We start from the raw sequence: 1,435 nt of genomic DNA on the forward strand, positions 1-1,435 counted from the left end.
TACAGAGCCCGTTTTAATAGTATCTTGTTGCTTGGAACAATCAATTACAGCTATAGGAGCTAAATCTTTGAACTGATTTCTTGTCAAGAGTGGGGCAGGACAATAGCTTTTATTATAATATGACTGTTTGAAACTGACATAGGAATGGTATAGCTCACAATAAACCTCAAATGAAGATTTCCCACTTTTTTGGAAAAAAAACTAGATCCAGCTTTTTTTTATTTCTTGAATAACTAAGAAACCGTTGATTTTACAAAAAATCTACAAGAATAACTTTTTCCAGTAAATCTAATAACGAATCCATTTGTCAAGATTGAACAAAAAATAAGGATCAGATCATGATTTCTTGAATAACTAAGAATAACTTCTTCCAGTAAATCCATTTGTTAGGATTGAACAGAAAATAAGGATCCATAATAAAAATAGATCATGAGTATTGACAAATTTGGTCGATATTTGCATGATAGAAATAATAATGATATTAATGTTGATATTAAAAATTTGATTCAGAATTTTTTCTCTGTTCTACAAATCATACCATTAGCTGCACCCTATATTCCAAACATTAATCTCAATAATGAAAAAGAGTGGAAGTATATGACTGATACAAACTTGATCCAACAATTCTCACTTTCTTCTGGAATCTCTTTTAAAGAATGGTATGAAAAAAATGTAATAAATATGGAAGAATAGATTATCTCCCACCCCACCTGGATACCTCAACTTTGTATATTTAAAAAGGAATGTCCACAAGAGAGAAACTTGCACATGAGCTACATGGTAGAGTCAGACGTAATTTCCTCACACGTCGCACTGAAATAAAAGGTCTAACAGATTTATATCAAGCTGATATTGTTGACATGTCCAACTATAGCACATTAAATAAGAACTTTAGATACATACTAACTGTGATAAACTGTTTCAGTAAATTTGCATTTGCAATACCAATGAAAACTAAAACTGGAAATGAGGTGGCAGCAGCATTGAAACCAATACTCCAAAAACATAAGATTATCAATTTTCAAACTGATGCAGGTAAAGAGTTCTACAACACAACTGTTCAGAATCTCTTCAAAACATATAAGATCAACCATTACAGTACATATAGTGATAAGAAAGCTGCAATTTGTGAACGTTTCAACAGAACTCTTAAAGAGAATATGTTCCGTGAATCCACTATACAGGGTAATCATAAATGGTTGGAACTGTTACCAAAACTTATCTTGAAATATAACAACACCACACATCGTAGCATTAATATGAAACCAATTGATGTAAATAAAGAGAATGAAAAATATGTACTAATAAATTTAGATAAAAGTGCACAACATAAAATTGGCAATCAAAGTAAACCAAAGTATAGAATGGGTGATAAGGTACGCATTAGTCAATACAAATCAATATTTGAGAAAGGTTATCTCCCAAACTGGACAAA

The sequence above is a fragment of the Nilaparvata lugens genome, chromosome 9 (assembly GCF_014356525.2).
Source record: "Nilaparvata lugens isolate BPH chromosome 9, ASM1435652v1, whole genome shotgun sequence".
NCBI classification, from domain to species: domain Eukaryota; kingdom Metazoa; phylum Arthropoda; class Insecta; order Hemiptera; family Delphacidae; genus Nilaparvata; species Nilaparvata lugens.